Genomic DNA, 18901 nt, shown 5'->3' on the forward strand with positions numbered 1-18901 from the left:
AGTCTTTTGGCCTCCAACCAAACATGACTGGCCAAGAAACAGATGGTACCCCGTGCCACGTGGTCCTCCTCTGCCAGTTGATCCATCTTATTGCCTATATTGGGGGTGAGGGAGTCCAACCCTAGACACCCAGAATCAGTGCATGAGCCATATTTGCCATCACCTGGCCATCCACAACTGGCCCTGTTGGAGTATTTGGAGGAGGGTGAGCAGATCCAAAAGTTCTGACGGTCTCAGGAGAAATTTCTTTGTCATCACCAGATGAAGCAGTTACTACTTCTTCTCCGGCTCTGCTAGATGATTTAAAACAATATAAAGAACTCATGCGCAGGGTGGTGACAGAACTACAGATTCAGCTTGAGGAAGACCAGGAGGCTAAGCACAGATTACTGGACATTCTGCAGCTTTCTGGGCCTAGTTAAGTAGTCGTCCCCATCAAGGCCATCTGGTCCCAACAAAGACAGTTTTGCACACTCCTGCTTCTTGTGTTCCCAGTTCTAAGAGAGCAGGGAAGTGTTACTTTGTTCCATCCAAAGGAGGTGAGTGTTTGTTCTATTACTCACCACCTCACTTCTTGGTGGTGCAGGTGGCTGCAGAGCAATCTAAGCGACAACACCCAAAGTCTGCTCCCTCTGATAAGGTACTCAAGTGGTTCGACCTCCTGTGGAGAAAGGTCTTCTCTTCCACCTCATCTCCAGTTCAGGATTTTTAACTATCAGGCCTTTTCGGCCAAATTTGATTTGGCCACTTATGCTAAATTTATGGATTTTAAGGACATTTTCCCTGAGGAGGCTAGAACCGGCACTAAGGTGGATGAGGGCAGATTGGTGGCCAAAACTTTCTCCAGGCTGTGGTGGACACAGCAGATACTGCATTTAGTGGGATGCAACAACTATTTTTATGAGGAGAGACTCATGGCTGCAACCCTCAGGTTTCCCTAGAGAGGTGTAGAATACCATCCAAGATCAGTCCTTTGATCCAGTCAGGCTATTCCGCAAGAAGACAGATGAGTGTCTCCAATCCCTTGAGGACTTGGACAATGCTTCGCTCACTGGGCAACTATACCCCTGCCCTGAAGAAAAAACACCATAGACAAGGGTGTAGGACAAGACTGCCTCCTCAGCCTTTATATCACCAATATCCCCAGGAGCCACCATGTAAGAATAGAGGATTTATAAACCCAGGAACCCAGCCTCTGCAACATCCACCACCAATTCGTACTCTGAACCTCCAGAGTTTCTTTGGATGGGACTTTAGAGACATGCGTCCCTTTTATTGATGCTTCTTCATTCCCCTCCTCAGATATTTGAAGGACACCTTGCCCAATTTGCCAAAAACTGGAGGGCCCTAACTCAGACAAATGGTACAAGGTGCCTGGACCCTGTGCGAGTCCAGAATACATATGTTTACTAGTGGTCTGTTGTGCCTGCAGTGCCTTCCTCCCACTCATCCAATCCAGACATGTCCAAATAATGTTGGACAACATGACAAAAAGTATAATATATAATTAAGCAGGGGACAACTTCTCTCCCTCTATGCATAGAGGAAGTCACTCTCTGGACTTAGGGTTATGTGATGGCCGGTGCACCATCAGCAGCATAGATACCAGGGGTGTAAAACTCCCTAGCGGACAGCCTGAATAAACTTTTTCCCTCAAATCACAAGTGGAGGATTCACAATTTGGTTCTTGACAATATCTTTGCCCAATGGGGAATGCCGAGCTGGAAAATTTTCATCTTGTGGGTGAACAGGAAATTTCCTTTGTACTCTAAGGGTCAATGGTAGATGCCCTCCTGATGTCATGGAAGGATCACCTGGCATATGCCTTCCCTCCTAATCTATTGATACCACAAGTTCTATGGAAGATCCACGAAGACTGAGCTTGGGTCATCCTGATTGTGTTCAACTGGCCCAGATACTTCTGGTTTTGCAGATCTACTTAAGCTCTCGCTTTGACCACCCATGAACATCACCCCATTTCTGGTCCTTCTAACACAGCACAGGGGCAGATTCAGGCACCCCGTCCAGGACTGCTGCAACTCGGAGCCTGTTATTTGGGTAGGCATTGGAAATCGAGCGCTCATGTTCCAGAGGGATGCATTCCAAACCAAAGCAGAAAGAATTCTATGAGGAGCTGTTACTCAGCAAAATGAAAACATTTCTCCCCTTGGGCTCATCATTGCCACTTGTCTCCAGAATCTGCTAGGATCCCTGCTATTTTAGAGTATGTACTTAATCTGAAGTCCTTCGGGTCTCACGCTCAGTTCTTTGCTGGTGCATTTAGCAACAATCAGTGCTTTCCATCCTCCGATGGATCACTGTATGTTCTTCACTCACCTGTTGCAACTAGATTTCTGAAGGCGCTTCTCAAATTGTTTCCTCCATTGGTGAAGTTTGCATGTCAGTGGGACCTCAGTTTTGTTTGGTCGTCTCTCTCTAAATTTCCCTTTGAGCTTCTAACCACATGTTCTATGGTCCATCTGTCTGTGCAGGTGGCCTTTCTAACAGAAGAGTCAGTGAGCTGGGGGTGCTCATGGTTTACCTGCTATATATTACTTTCTATAAGAAAAGGTCTCATTATGCTCTCACCCCAGATTAATCCCTAAAGTAGTTTCTGAGATTCATGAGAGTCAGGTAATCTTTTTTTTCTTACCAGTATTTTTTTTTTCTAAACTGCATGCCTTGGAGGTAGAGAGAAGGATGTGTTCTCTGGATATCCAAAGGTCTTTGGCCTTTTATCTACAAAGGACATTAGAAAGATACCTAAACTACTTGTTTCCATAGCAACCCAATTAAGGAGTCAAGCTGTATTGGTGCAGAGACTTCCTAAATGGATCTCAGTTGTATTACCCTTTACCAAGTAGCTCGCATCTCCCCCCACCAGAGGGCAAGCTGCTTCATCGTCATCTCTAAGAGACATATCTCTATTAGATAAGTCGTGCAGCTGCTTGAAGTTCTTTGCATACCTTCATCAGACATTGCACTCTGGTCCAGTCATCCACCATGGCTACAGCTGTGGAGACAGCAGTACTACAGTTAGCTATCACTTCAATATCCTCACACCCAACTCCTGTTTGCAGAGATGTCCTCTGCTTGCCAACTTTGGTGGGGGAGGTCGGCTTTAGCAGTGTTACTGAGCATGCTCAGCCCATGTAAGCCGAGTAGCAAATTCCGGGGGGGGGGGACATGTGACCCTGCATGGCCCCCCCACGTCGGCTCTGCCTGTTTGACTACTGCTTGTTAATCTCTCATGTGTGAAATACACATAGGGACCATGACTGGAAAAAGAAGAAATGGAGGTTACTTGCCTGGAGGTTCTTCGAGATGTGTGGTCCTATCTGTATTCCTCTACCCACCCTTCATCCCCTCTGCTGCAGATTGTTTGGGCTGCGGTAATAATGGTAAATTGTAGAGGCGTTGACCCGCACCACCCTTTATGCCCTCGGTTTGGAGTACAAGGAGAGCTACAGTGCATGTGTGGGCCAATGGACACTGCTTGTAAAAATCAAAAAGAAAAACAAGCACACCACTCCACTCAGGACTCAGGCATGTGATGCACATATGTACCCACCGGTGGAAAACAGATAGGGACTTTACATCTTGAAGACCCTCCATTACTACTACTGTTTTGTGATGGCATCTTATTTTTCATTCAGCCAAGATCCTGTAAATGTAAGGAGTAAACAGAGCATATGCTGAAAATATTAAATAATTTTTAAATTGAAAAAATGTCAAGTGCTATTAACACAAGTAAGGATTTGTTTAAAATGCTGTACATTTTTTTCCTTCAGTGTTTCTTTAACTGTATCTTGGTTTCCACACAAGCAAAACCAAACTGTGAATTGTGCAGAGCTGTTGTATCAAACTTACCTTAACAGAACGGAATATTAATAAGAACATTTTCCAGGTCATGGGAGTCAATACTGTTGTCATTTAATCTGCCCAGAAAAGATTATGGAAACATCACAGTGACTAGGAGATTCCTCTTTTCCCCCTGCCTCTTCCTCCTCAAATATTCTGAATGCTTTTAAGCATCAGGCCTTCTGACTTGCATCACAATTTCCAAACAGCTGAATCCACTTGCAAGTGAAACTGACAGTGCTGTATCATAATTCCAGGAAGGACAAAGACTGTTTTAAATGTTTCACAACACACCCACAGACAGCCTAGAGATTGCATAATTTAGTACGTGCTGTTGCTGTAGTAACCTCATTGGTTGCTACCAGAACAAGGCATAGGCATGACAGTTCTCAATAGATTTACCATGTTGGAAATGGAGGGTGTTTTCAGTTACACCTCTGGGTCCTTTAAAGAAATTGTGTAACTTCTGTAGATGCTGTGTCATTTCTCTTTACTATACAGTATGTTGGTACTTCTCTGTATGCATCTCCCCAGAGACAGACAGGCACGCACACACCTCCCTCACCCCCATATTTAGTTTGAACTCCCAAGTCTGTACAAAGTTAGTTACAGGATTTAAACACTTATGTTTTCAGAAATGTACACAATAAAATTCTTTTAATCAGCATGTGCATTGGTCTATCCTTACCCTATAATTGGCAGGTTTAAAGCAGAAATTGTTAAAGATATTGTGCCAGACGCTCATCTGGAGAAAATGGAAATCAGTTGAGGATCTGGACCATTGTTTCCTCATTGTGTATGAAGATATTATAATGTTGTACAGGTTTTTTTGGAGGGGTGGTGTTGCCTGACTAGTTTGCAAAATAGCTGCTGTTCTCACAATATTTCAACTTTAAAGGAAGAGGAGGTGAGCTAAAGTGGACTAGCATAAGTCTGTACACTATCTTAGGCCACTGTAAACGTTAAAACTAGGGTATTTTTACATGAGTGCATCAGCAGCTAATTGGTGTACTTCCCCATCCCCCCGCCCTCCAATATTATTTTTTTGTTCTGTTTCTGTATAAACTCTCTGAACCTGGTTAATCATAGTGCTGATTAACTGACTTCTTCATATATTAAAAGAGGGGGGAGTAAAGCTTCACTTAAGATCAAGCATCTGAGAATGGGTTTGGGTTTACATAAGGGTAACAAAGGAGGAAATGATTGTGATAGTAGAGCAATGAGTGACTGTTCATCTCCTTAGCAAATGAAAATATTCTTTGCTGTGTTGTGCTTCAACCATTTGGCTGTGCTTGGGATTCTCATATTATTGGGCCCTACCAAATCACGGTCCATTTTGGTCAATTTCGTGGTCATAGGATTTTGAAAAGAGTATATTTCATTATTTCAGATATTTAAATCTGAAATTTCACAATGTTGTAGCTGTAGGGGTCCAGATACAAAAGGTGGTTGTGGGGGACAGTGCAAAGTTATTGTAGGGGGGGTGATCGTGGTATTGCCGTCCTTGCTTCTGCGCTGCCTTCAGAGCTGGATGGCTGGAGAGCAGCAGCTGCTGGCCGGGCACCGAGCTCTTAAGGCAGCGCCGCTGCCAGCAGCAGTGCAGAAGTAAGGATGGCATGGTATCGTATTTTCACCCATACTTCTGTACTGCACTGCTACTCTCCAGCCACCCAGCTCTGAAGGCAGCGCAGAAGTAAGGGTGGCAATACCACAACCCCCCTACAATATCCTGGCGACCCCCTGTTTGAGAAATCGTGGTCTCCTCCGTGAAATCTGTATAGCATAGGGTAAAAGTCACAAAAGACCAGATTTCACGGAGGAGACCAGATTTCATGGTCTGTGATGCGTTTTTCACAGCTGTGAATTTGGTAGGGCCCTACTCATATAGTATCTAGGCTGTTGTGATATTACTCTTCTCTGTTAAGTTGTATCCCAATCATATTAATTAATTTATAATGCAATCTTATAGATTCTGTGTGCTCCTGAGAGATGCATGTGTTCCAAATGGGCATTTCAAATGTGTATTAGCATAATTTTCTTCTGTACTAACACTAAGCAAATCTTCAAAACTGTAGATGCAGTCAGTATTCCAATATCTGGTTACCATTAGCTCAGATCATTACTATGTAATTTATTATTCTGCACCAAACGGTGAGAATCAACCCAGACATTCACAAATGCTCCTCTAAGGGCTACATATCCATGGCTTGTAACTCATTGTCTGGGCAAGATGTGTTGGGATGTTTTAGTGAATGATTCTGGGAAACAACATAAATGCAAATTCATTGGGTATTTACTTTCTCTCCCACAAAAGAGGTGTTGGGATGAGGTAACTGGATGACTAAACCCTATCAATTCTTTTACTTCATCAGATGTGTTGAGATGAGTTTTATTAATACGGATGTGAATTAGTTTCTCACTTGATGTACTTGCTAACAGTGTTCTACTCCTCAGTCTGCACTATCTTGCCTTTAAATTGTCTGAAAACTGAGGTAATTTAGTGAAGCAGTACTATTATAACACAGCTTGGGGAATCTTTCCTTACATTACGCATTTGCATAGCTTTGTTTAAGTTTAGGGTCTAAGCTGCTAGGTTATTTCTGATTTGTTTAGCACTGAACAGAATTCTTTTTTTAATGGTTGCTCATTCCCAGATAATTTGTCTTGTTGACTCACCTCTGCAATAGTCTGGCCTACAGCTAGGAAACCTAACCATAATGTGTACATTTTTAAAATGAAACCGTTTTTTCAAAAAGTATGAATTACAAAAAGCTTATTTTTTCATACACTGACTCATGTATGGCTTTTGATGTTCACGTGTTAACATGAACCAACCTTTGAAATAAAGATAATTGTGCTGCAAACACATGGAGGTTTCTCTCTCTCTGGATAATCATAAAATACATAATAAAGAACTAATGGTAGCAATATTGCACTCGTTCTTTAAAACAGAATATTATATTAAGGGACTGATTGTTAAAGGTTCTCAGGTTTCTAGGTTTCCACGGCCTTCAGTGTAAATAAGGGCCTGATGCATGACTCCCATTAATTTCAGTTGGCTTTGAAACAAGGCCCCAAGTTTGAAGGAACTACCAGGGGAAAGGTCATAAGGTGACCCAGCTGAATTCCCCTATATTTTGCCATGTTGGTAGTTCTGGATGCTTAAAGTGTTGGGGTACTTTGTTTTGCTGTATTTTCAATTCCGGTGGAGAGACTATTGGGTAGGGATTGGGCTAAATAAGTGGAGGAAGAAAGGAAGGCATTTCAAATGGTGGGATGCAGATTAGTGCAGCAGAATATTTGGGAAGAAGAGAAATAGTTATATAATCAAAACGATTGCAGAAATGGAACAAAGACAACACAGACTGAACTTAAACTGCGTCACTTTGCTGGTTGTTGCATCTGTTTCTCTCATTCATCATTCTTTTCTTTTGAAGCTCTTGAGGGCACGGAACCTGTCTCATTCTCTGTGTGAATCTCTTTAATATGGTAATGAATGAATGGATCTTTGTTTTTTATATCATCTGAAAGATGGTATTTCCTTAAGTACAGTGTGCTTTGTCATTGTGCAAGAGTGTTGGTTCAGTGCTAACCGACAGGGAAGAGAGCCACCTGTTGAATCACCAATATCATTTCCTTCCTTCAATTCCTGGGATTTACTTGGACTTTCCCTCCAAACCCTAATCCGGCTTGTTACTTTATAAAATATGGCAACATAGCAAGGTTTAGTGTAGCTGCATGTTTATTACTACAGACATTTCCTGTTGGATTCTCTCTTTTGTGTTCAGTCTTTTCAGCATCAGCACTTTTCTCTGTAGTTGTCTCCTTTGTTATCTTGGTTAGCGTTCTCCTGCCTTGATGGAATGTTGTTATTCAGTTCACAGTTCTTGATCTGCAGCTGCTTCTACATCTGTGTTTGTGAGGTGCATTTGTGGTGATGCATCAGCCACATGCATCTCGTAAACACGAGAGAGAGAGAGAGAGAGAGAGAGAGAGAGAAAGGAACATAATCTGTGTTCCCCATTTCCCACAAACATGGGCAAGAATGTTTCTTCCATGACCAAACCTTATGTGAAGGTTATGCTGGTAGGGGGAGCATGTCTTTCCTCTGCCCCGCTGACCTTGGTTGGACCTGGCAGATGGATATCTAGAGATTGTGTTTTAAAGTTAAACATGGAGGGGTGGGTAACCTGCTTTGTTATGTTTGTTTTGTGTGTAGTGGTTTTTGCACATTGTCATTCTATCCCTAGATCCAAATCTTGAAATTTAGAGAGTGCGGTTTTCTCGATGCAAACTTAAAAAAAAAAATTGATAAGGTGGCAATCACAATCTTCCTTTGTCTGTTGAGAATGTTGTAGCATTGGCCAGTCAGAAGGCTAGTGACTTATATTTTCATGCTGAGTGTTGGTCAGCTAGCACACACAAGGCAGTCAGCTGGCCATCTAAGGATCTGCCACAGCTTTGAGGAGCTGTTTGAGCTTTGTTTTACTAGTGAGGAACCATCAGAGATTTCCTTTGCTCCCTTGGCATTATATGCAAATAATGTGGCTTAAAGGTAGGGCAGATCATCAGCTAAGTTGTATGTTAGAGCATGCATTGAAGAACATGCTTATATTTGTAAATTTCTTTGAATACAAACATATTATCTCTAATGGGATGTATGAATGATGTATTTTTATTTAATACCTCTCACATCCATAAAATTATTCTCCTGATCTATAGTGTATTCATTTTAAAGGTTCTGAAACTTGGACTCTTTTTCAGTTGAAATCTATGGAAATAAGTGCATTTCAGGAAAGGATTATTTAAACTAACTGGTGATACCCTGGCTTGAAAGTGAAAAATCTGTCTTTAGTTGCTTTGGAAAATAATGAGATTTGAGTCTGTATTTTCACTAGATACACACGCTTAGTTTGTTGTCTCAAGTGTGTGTGTGTGTGTGAGGACTGCAAGATTTAAAGACATCAGCCATTCTGACCTCCTTTTAAAATTAGGTAGGGTATGGTTGATACTGCAGGCATTCATTTTTTATTTGATCTTGTGACAGAGCAGAAAATGAATTTCTTCAGAGAAACAGAATTGCTCAGGCTAAATGTAATGAATAAAACTGATAAATTAGTATTTGACATTTTGAGAGACTGGCCCCTCTCAGGATGTGTGTGTATAACAGTGATCATCTACTTTTGGTCAGTAAAGTGAACAGAATGGTAACATTTTTTTATTACATGAGTTTACTACTGCAATGGAATGGTTTAGCAAATTGAATGGGATTAATAGATTGTCTATGGGACTTACTTGGGTAAAGTCCAGAGGAATTGATTTGTCTTGTTTTCCAGGAAACAACACTTGTATAATCTCATGTCTATTGTACTTTGAAACTGTGTGTATTAAACACACAATGCTGTATGAACTAGGCAGTCATGGGAGACTTGGAATAAGTTCCTGTATCCGTGGCTGCTACATTTTAATGCTAACATTTTGTGAAGGTTTAAAAGGGCTGAACTTGGTATCTTGTTGGCTCCAATGCTGTAAACAGCTACACACAAGTAACCTCTAAAGTTACTCACATGCAAATGTCTGCAGCATTGGGACTTAAGTAAATAAAATGCGCTCTCTCTCTCTCTCTCTCTCTTGTGCTCCCTCTCTCTTCATCATTGCCCCAGGTTTGGTTTGTGTCCAGTTTTCTGTCCTAAGTGAAACTAATTGTAAGTGACTTGTGAAGTGAAAACATGAAAGGAAGTAAAGATACCAACCAGTAGGAATTACATAGTTAAAATATTTCTTTAGAAAGCTAATCAGGTCAATTAGAAATCTGCTGATGAGACTATCTTTTGTAGAGCATTAACGTGTTTATTAATGTGGTGATGTTTTTATATAATGGTGAATTGTGTGTCTTTGATTCTGAATCTCTCTGTGTTCGTGCAGCATCCACATGATACTGGTCTGTATGCTTAGGAACTACTTTTCTTAAAACTTTGTAACTGTTGTGCATAGAACATCAGACTATATGTTAATCTAATATAATTACGCAGTTGAGGTTTCAGGGTGGTAGCTGTGTTAGTCTGTATCAGCAGAAAGAATGAGGAGTATTTGTGGCACCTTAGAGATAGATACAGATGCATGCAGTGTTGAATTGGGCTTTAGCCCACGAAAGCTTATGCTCAAATAAATTTGTTAGTCTCTAAGGTGCCACATGTACTCCTCGTTCTTCTACAGTTCAGGTTTGTGTTCTGATCCTCAGTTGGCAACATATTAACAACCTTCAAAAGGCTTCTTTACATATGGCCTTTGGTCTACAACTGTTATTAAAGTGTGTGTATTATACAGCTATATTTTATATTTAAAGAAATAGTTCAGCCTTCAGTGTAAAGCATTGAAAGATTTAAATATTCTGCAGGATAGAGGGGGTTTATTAAATAAAGTATAGAGTGCTAATATAACATAGTTTGGTTTGTCAAGTTCTGCTCCTTTTGCACTCTTGCAAAATGAAAAAGTAGAAGTAGTGCCATCTGCTGGGCATCCGATGAAGTGAGCTGTAGCTCACGAAAGCTCATGCAATGCAAGCTGATCAGTTTAAAAAAAAATCATTTTTATATCTGGATATCTTAACACTTCCCTTACAAGATTAAAAGTTAATAATCTTTGGTGTGGGGGAGGGTGAGTGTAGATGTAATCTACTTAGCAATGTGTCACCCTAACATATAGGTTGTATCTTGGTTTTTATTCTCCTTGTCATTCTTAAGACATTTGCTTGCCATACACACACTCTGCGTGTGTGCATGTGTGTAATTTTAAAAAAAAATCTTCATTCCAGCAGTCTTGTCAATTTAACTGTTAGGTACTACTGTCTGATCATATAACTATGACTTTATAACTTTAACTTTTAAACTTGCCTCTAGATCAGAAGGTGGACTTCAAGGTCCCAATCCTGTATGCATTTTAAACATGTGCATATTTAAGCATGTGCTACTAAGCTTCTTGGTTAAGCACTTATGCAAGTGTTCACAAGACATGGGAAGTCCATTAGTGGGGGAGAAGTCAAGCTTTCACAAAACCAAATAGACTTTGCCCCATATTTGGGTGAGAGTGGGAGTTTTAAGATTCCATGTTTTCTTTGAATTTAAACAGAACAAAGAAAAAAGCCCACAGCTGTAAGGGAGGGGGTGGCAAGACACGGCAAAACCCCAGTGTCCTGGACGCTGATACCGCTCAGTAAAAAGCAAAAATGATTATAATCACTCATATGAGTAAGCCATTTATAATGATGCCATTTCAATGTGCAGCGGCATTGACATATTGGCTGTAGTACTATGACCCTCCCCCTCAGTTTTTAAGAATGTTTACAGCTTACAACACTCCCATTATATTTCTTAAGACAGAAATGAGAACTGCATTTCAACATGTGCCATGATAACAAGAATGACTTGCGTTAGTTGACTGCCTTACACGCAACTGCTGAATTGGAGTTCTTTTGTAAAGAGTTGTTAATGTACCTTTTCTGTAACTGAGAGGTGGTTCTTGTTTGCAAACACAAAGTCAGACCACCACGTGCCATAGTATTGCTACAAATGAGTTCTTTAAACTCAGCAAAACCTTGTTACAATTCCTCATTCCTATAGTATCTTCATATGATGCTCAATGCTGACAATTATCACCGTTTCTGGTGGTATTTTTCTTGAAGCCTTAGCTGCAGGACTCATGTTATGTCATTCAAATATCTTAGCTTTCACTTGGAAAAAAAAATAAGAGTAAGTTTCTAGGCTCTCATGGTTGCAGAGAAAAGCTTGAAAATGCAAGTGAAAAAGAATTAAAAACCTGAAGGCAAACAAAACCCCATAATGTATTGCCTTTTTAAAAAGTCATGATTTTTAAGCCAATTGATTACTTTTGGAGGGAAGGGTGGAGGGGCAGGAGGCACTAGCTCCTGATTTTTGAGCTCTAGGGATTGACTGTGCTGGTCCTGAGACTCTATTTGGAATAGCTAATGGGGTTTTTGCTCCTCTTCTTCTTCCTTTGTTATGTGTAATCACTGCTTTCCTTTTCCCTACTTCTCTGCAGCTTCATTTGAGCAACTAGTATTGCATGGTATGTATTTTAGGTGGTATTTGATGTGAAGGAGCTAGCAGGAAGGTATTGGTAGAAACAGTACAGAGATGCAATTATTGTAATGTAATTATTTCCTGACCCTCTTCCAAATTCGATTGGGTCATATGGACATACCCTAATTTACACTAGAGCAAGCCTTTATTGTATTAATATATAATGTGCATTCAAACTGAGAAGTGGAAGATAAAATACACAGGAGTGGAGGTAAGAGGAAAATGAATATATAATGCTTTGAGTTACTGTGAAGATAGAAATACCATGCTTCCATTTTTATTTTGTAAAGTGGAACTTTTAATAGAAATTTTGTGTAACTTGTGGTTGTGTCAGGAGGTTCTTTAGATCTGTAGGCATGTACATGCACCATCACTCTCTCCTTCAGTATTGATATGTACAAGAATCTTCCTTGCCAAGGATCTGGATTCTTGTACCTTTCAATGCCCAGTACTGTAAACTCACAAATATGGAGCTGCTCAGCAGAATGGAGGTAATGATGTGAGTATGTGCCTGGATTATGTGCATGCTGCATGCATACGTAATACATGAATAAATCAGGTATCCAGGGAATGTTGTTGTTACTCCTCAGTAGGGCTAAAATTTCAGATTCATAGACTCTGAGGCCAGAAGGGACAATTGTGATCATTTAGTCTAATTTCCTGTATAACACAGAGCATTTAATGTCTCCAAAAATAATTCCTACAGCATATATTTTTTAAAAAAAAAACAATAATAATTTTGGTTTAAAAAATGCCAGTGATGGAAACTCCACCACAACCCTTGGTAAATTGTTCCAGTGGTTAATTACCCTGACTGTTAAAAATTAAAGCCTTATTTCCAGTCTAAAATTGTCTAATTTAATCTTACAAACATTGGATCATGTTATACCTTTCGCTGCTAGACTGAAGGCCCTCTATTATCAATTTTTTGTTACCCATGTAGATACTTGTAGACTATGATCAATTCACCCCTTAACCTTCTCCTTGTTAAGCTAAATAGATTGAGCTCTTTGAGCCTGTCACTATAAGGCATGTTTTGTAATCATTTAATCATTGTTGTGGCTCTTCTCCTAACCCTCCAGCAACATCTTTGGATTATGCACACCAGAACTGGATACAGTATTCCAGCAACAGTCACAGCAGTGCCAAATACAGAGGTGAAATAACCCCTACTTCTACTCAAGATTCCCTTGTTTATACATGCAAGGATCGCATTCGCCCTTTCGGCCACAGCATTGCACTGGGAGCTCCTGTTCATCTGAGTTCCCACCACGACCCCCAAATCTTTTTCGGTCGCTGCTTCCCAGGATAGAGTCCCCCATTCTGTAAGTATGGCCAACATTCTTTGTTTCTAGTTGTATGACTTTCCATTTGGCCATATTAAAATGCTTATTGTTTGCTGGTGCCCAGCTTACCAAGGGATCCAGATCGCACTGTATCAGTGACCTATCCTCTTCATTATGTACCAGTCCCCCAATTTTTGTATCATCTGTAATCTTTGTCAGTGATGATTTTATGTTTTCCTCTAGGTCATTAATAAAAAATGTTAAATAGCATAGGGCCAACAACTGATCCTTGCAAGGCCCCACAAAAAACACACCCGGCTTGAGGATTATGTTTACTCTTACCTTTTGAGGTCTGTCAGTTAGCCAGTTCTTAATCCATTTAATGTGTGCCATTTTAATTTTATATAATTCTGTTTTTTATCAAAATGTGTGATACCAAGTCAAACACCTTACAGAAGGCAATATCAACACTATTACTTTTATTGACCAAAGCTGTAATATAATCAAAAATAGATCTATAGGCTGGGTCTATTTTCCATACACCCATATTGACTTGCATTAATTATATTGTCCTCCTTAATTCTTTAATGATCGAGTCCCATATCAGCTGATCCCAGGAAAGGCAGTGGAACAATGTCAGATTGACAGGCCTATAATTACCTCTGTCATCCTGTTTACCCTTTTAAATATTGGCACAACATTACCTTTTTTTGTAGTCTCCTGGAATTTTGCCATGGTCCAAGACTTACTGAAAACCAACATTAACAATTCAGTGAGTTCCTCAGCCAGGTCTTTTGAAACTCTTGGGTACAAGTTATCTAGACGTGCTGATGTATAAATGTTTAATTTTAGTAGCTACCCTCTTCTTTTGGGAGATGGATTTTCAGGGACTTAGAAGTTGCTGTACTGGATAAGACGGTTAGTTCCTTTTGACTTGTGTCATGCATGTGACAATGGCCACAGCAGCTGATGCTGATACTTCTGAGAAAACGAATGGAATGCTAAACTGTACTATACTTTTGGCACCTTAGAGACTAACCAATTTATTTGAGCATAAGCTTTCGTGAGCTACAGCTCACTTCATTGGATGCATACTGTGGAAAATACAGAAGAACTAACCAATTTATTTGAGCATAAGCTTTCGTGAGCCACAGCTCACTTCATTGGATGCATACTGTGGAAAATACAGTATGAGTGTATGTGGGACATGCACTCAGTGGTGAGGCTGACGCAGCTCAAGGACTGGGCCTGCCCCAGAAACACCACAGAGCCCTGCCCCTGTATGCCAGGTGCACCAAATGTGGGCAGACAGGCTCAGCAAGGCAGGATCCAAGTGTGGAGGGGCTTAGTGTGGGTGGGAATCCAGTGTGGGTTGAGAGGGTTCTGTGTGGGGCAATCTGGGAGTGGGGCGGTTCTGGGGGAATCTGGGTGCTGGAGGGATCTGGATGCACAGGGGCTTGTTGTGGGGGTTCTGGTGCAATGGTAATGGGACTCTGCAGGGGAGGTTCCACGTGAAAGTGGTTGGGGCTCAGCAGGTGGGGTCTGAGTGTGGAGGAGATAGAGCTCAGTGAGGGGGGCTGGGTGTGGGGGACTCAGTGGGGTTGGGATCCAGGTGCAGCTGGCTGGGGTTTGGGGTGGGAATCCGGGTGTGGGTGGCTTGTTGGGGTTGTGCAGGGGGAGTGGGGCTCATTGGGGGGGGTCTGGGTGCAGGGGGTGGGACTCAGCAGGAGGGTCTGGGTATGAGGGGTGTCAGGCTTCCCTCCCCACTCTGAACTCTGGGGTACAGATGTGGGGACCCGCATGAAAGATCCCCTAAATTTATTTCTGCCAGCTTAGATTAAAACTTCCCCAAGGCACAAATCCTTTCCTGTCCTTGGATTAGTACTGCTGCCACCACCAAGTGAGTTAGACAAAGATTCAGGAAAAGGACCACTTGGAGTTCCTGTTTCCCCAAAATATTCCCCCAAGTCCCTTCACCCCCTTTCCTGGGGAGGCTTGAGAATAATCTACCAACCAGATAGGTAAACAAGGTGAGCACAGACCAGACCCTTGGGCTTTTAGTTTACTAAAAACCAATCAGATTCTTAAAAAACAGAACTTTATTATAAAGAAAAAACAAGGTAAAAGAAGCACCTCTGTAAAATCAGGATGGAAGGTAATTTTACAGGGTAATAAGATTTAAAACACAGAGGATTCCCTTCTAGGCAAAACTTCAAAGTTACAAAAACCAGGGATAAACCTCCCTCTTATCACAGGGAAAATTCACAAGCTAAAACAAAAGATAAACTAACGCATTCTCTTGCTATACTTACAATTTGTAATCTTAGAGGCTTATTTCAGGTATGGTTTTAGGAGAGGGTTTTTTTTTTTCCTGCCTGGTCCCTCTCTTTGTCCCGAGAGAACAACAAAGAAGCACACAACAAAAAGCCTCCCCCCGCAGATTTGAAAGGATCTTCTCTTATTGGTTCTTTTGGTAAAATAGCTGGCTGTTCATGAAGGAGGAGGGAAGAAGTAGTACTGAAATAACTTGAGATCTACTGGTGAAAAGCATTATATAAAAGCGAGGTATTATTGTAACTCTTTATTTTAAAGTAAATTGATACAGATTTTTGTTGCCCTTTAGACTATTGATTATGGTGTCTCATCCCTTTCCCCCAGCTGTCATCCTCTTTCCCGGCTTCTTGACTCTTTCTAGCTCAGATTCTCCATGAAATAGGCTGAGCTAAAAACAGGGTGTGCTGGTTGTTTAAAATAATTGTGCCTTTTCAATGCACCCAACTTGAGCCACATTCTTGCAGCTGGCACCACTAGGGAGGACTCGTGAGCCTGAACCAGAGACCCATTGACTTCAGTAGGGTTCCACCCAGGCCCCACAGGATTAGGAGTGTGTAGTCATCTTTCGTATGCTGTTGGAGAAAGGTGTTCCATCTTCAGTTTTTTGAGATGTGTTAATCATTTGTTGTATTGTGCTGGAAGGCTTGAATTTGTGTGCCTCAAGGAAATATTAATCTATCACTTCCAGTTGTTTCAAAGCCTTTATTTTAAAATCCTATTTAGATGTGAAGAAGTGAGATGGTCACTCGATTGTAGACCTAAAAGTCGCAATTCTTCAACAAAAAAACTTCAAATACAGACTCCAACAAGAGACTGCTGAATTGGAATTAATTTGCAAACTGGACACCATTAAATTAGGCTTGACTAAAGACTGGGAGTGGATGTGTCATTACACAAAGTAAAACTATTTCTCCGTGTTTGTTTCGCTTCCCTACTGTTCCTCACACGATCTTGACAACTGCTGGAAATGGCCCACCTTGATTATCACTACAAAAGGTCCCCCCGCCCCCGCTGGTAATAGCTCACCTTATCTCATCACTCTCGTTACAGTGTGTATGGTAACACCCATTGTTTCATGTTCTTGGTGTACTCTGAAATCTGTGTATATAAAATCTGCCCACTGTGTTTTCCACTGCATGCATCCGATGAAGTGAGCTGTAGCTCACGAAAGCTTATGCTCAAATAAATTTGTTAGTCTCTAAGGTGCCACAAGTACTTTTTTTCTCTTTACATTTTGTTGGTTATCAACAGTAATCAAGGTTCTGCAGGCCAAATTAGGTCCCCAGTGACATCTTATTGTCTTCTAATTATGACCTTGATAACACCTGTGCAAACCTGTTACCTTCATTAGGTTCACATGGGGTATATCTATACTGCAATAAGACATCTGTGGCTGGCCAATGCTGGCTGTGGGGCTGTTTAATTTCTGTGTAGATGTTCGGGCTGTGACCCTCCTGCTTCACAGAGTCCTAGAGCCTGGGCTCCAATTTGAGCCTGAATGTCTACACCACCATTAAAAAGTCCCTTAGCCTGAGCGTCCCCTCCACCCCATACATACTCATAGGCATAATTGCACGGATTTAATCAATGAATCTGCTAATGTGCAAAAAGGAATACATTCTAGCTCACTTTCTTAACAGTATCGGCTCAGCATAACAAGCAAAAAATGTGAAATTTAGCTTTCGGGCCACATTTACAAAGGTGGGAGATTAAAGATTCTGATAGATGCCTGCTGGGGTTTTCAAAAGTACACTCACCTACGTGCATCTTTAGTCACCTAAATATACCTTTGTAAATCTGGCCCTTTGTCACTAAAACAAGCTGTGTCTCTGGATGCATGCATGGAGCAAATCTGCTGAGGGGAAGGTGTTACTTTTCCATAGTCAGTTTTCAGAGATGAATAGCAAAGGACTGAGGAGAAAATGACTTTTTGCTATTTCATACTTTTAAGTGTCAAGAAGGCCTGAAAAGTGGGTGTGGTTTTTATTTGTAAGTAAAAATATTATTTCTGCTTATGTTAGTCTTGGAGATATCAGGAATGTCAAATCCGGACATGCTTGGCTTTACTGGAGGGCTATTTGTCAGTTTTGGAGGATGTGTATTGTGAGATTTTGCACCTCAGTTGAAGGGGTGAGGCGCTGAAACTTTCACAAAGATGTATATTTTTTCCAAAATGTTGATTACTCACTGGAATTAAATGGATATTAACAAATAAATTAAGAGTTTTGAGCAGTCTAAAAATTCCTTTTTCTCTCACTTGCTCAGCTTTAAGTTTCTTGACTCTCATGACATATTTTAATTCAGTCTCCCATTGCTATCAAGTCTCCTGGATAGACAAGACCAAGGACAAGTGTTAAAGAAAATTGCAGGGAGGGAATGATACTGAATGCGATGGACCTGAAGGGAAACACTGAGCAGTAAAGGAGAGGAGGGGGAAATGAGATGAAAGGGAGAGCGAAACCAAGCAAATGGAATTGCTAAGGAAAGAGAAAAGAAATACGCAGCTTTGCCAACTCTTGCAGTTGTATTATGGGTCTTGTGATATACAGTGTTTTTCATACAGCCCCAGTTTTGTGGTTGTGTGAATCTCAGCTTTCATTTAAAAAAGTAAGTTTCCACAGCCCTTGTGGTTATGAAAAAAAGCTTGAAAATACAATCCCTAAAGGCTCAAAACCCATAAGGCAAATAAAAAGGGCTCACCATTTATTTTTATTTTTAAATCTCATAATTTTTAAGTCAGTCTCCATAACATTTGAACACTTACTGGAAACTGAAAAGGTTAAAATGATTTAACGAATACTTAATCTACATTCAATAAAATGCATTATTATAAAGTGAAAGAATTTTGAATGTGTCTTATTTACTTTGTAGAATTTTTCTCAGTTTGGACAATGAAATTAGCTTAACTTTTGTTTATATTCAGTTTAGGACCTGACAGTGAATCTGTTTGTTTGAAATATTTAAGTTTCAAATGCTGAAGATGCTTGGGTACTAGGGTGATTAGCACCAGAATAAGAACCTTGATAGATGTTTGTTTGAACACAACTGTATTCACTTGATTTTGTGCTCAGTAGTGTGACCTTAAATTTTACCCAAAATGTAACGTTTTATGAAAACAAGGTGTATTAAAACTTAAGTGTGTAATGTCCTGTTTAAAGACTAACTTCTTGGCATGGTTTTAGCCTTTAGTGCAGAAGATGATATTCACATATTTGAAGAAATATGGATAAGAAATAACTTCATTACTGTTTTAGTATTCAGAGGAACAGCTGTGTTAGTCTGTATTCGCAAAAAGAAAAGGAGTACTTGTGGCACCTTAGA

General features: G+C 40.6%; 1 protein-coding gene across 3 annotated transcripts in view; it reads left to right on the top strand.

Moving 5' to 3' along the window:
• Positions 1–18901, top strand: part of PFKFB4 (6-phosphofructo-2-kinase/fructose-2,6-biphosphatase 4) — a 95469-nt gene that overhangs the window by 16683 nt on the left and 59885 nt on the right. Inside the window, exon 2 of one of the 3 annotated variants that reach the window (XM_048856183.2) lies at positions 13043–13285. The exons of the other annotated variants lie outside the window; for them this stretch is intronic. The gene's annotated coding sequence lies outside the window, so the exon portion shown is untranslated. The remainder of the gene's footprint in view (positions 1–13042; positions 13286–18901) is intronic. 3 annotated transcript variants of the gene reach the window in all.

Source organism: Caretta caretta, chromosome 7 (assembly GCF_965140235.1).
Source record: "Caretta caretta isolate rCarCar2 chromosome 7, rCarCar1.hap1, whole genome shotgun sequence".
Lineage (NCBI taxonomy): Eukaryota > Metazoa > Chordata > Testudines > Cheloniidae > Caretta > Caretta caretta.